Source organism: Branchiostoma floridae, chromosome 12 (genome assembly GCF_000003815.2).
Source record: "Branchiostoma floridae strain S238N-H82 chromosome 12, Bfl_VNyyK, whole genome shotgun sequence".
Classification (NCBI taxonomy): domain Eukaryota; kingdom Metazoa; phylum Chordata; class Leptocardii; order Amphioxiformes; family Branchiostomatidae; genus Branchiostoma; species Branchiostoma floridae.
This window is the reverse complement of record NC_049990.1, coordinates 22,171,923-22,172,218: the sequence shown is the minus strand read 5'-3', so window position 1 is coordinate 22,172,218 and position 296 is coordinate 22,171,923.

The following is a 296-nucleotide window of genomic DNA, read 5'->3' as shown; positions in this document are numbered from 1 at the left end:
CGTGAAAGACACGATTCCGAACCTCAAGGTATTCTGTTCAACTAGAATAAAAGATTTACTGGTCTGAAGTAGGTTACAGTTGAAAATAAGGTGTGTCGGATATTATAGGACCATGTAGGCTTAATAACTTCCAGTCAATGCTCCACATAGTAATATAGTCTATAAAGACACGTTTGGCAACTAAGACGTTAGATACGATTAGAGTAGCAAACTTTACATTGGTTAGAAGAAGATTTGAGTTAAAGAATTATGTGACTTGTCTTTTAGAAGACCATGTAACTTAATAGGGTATCCTT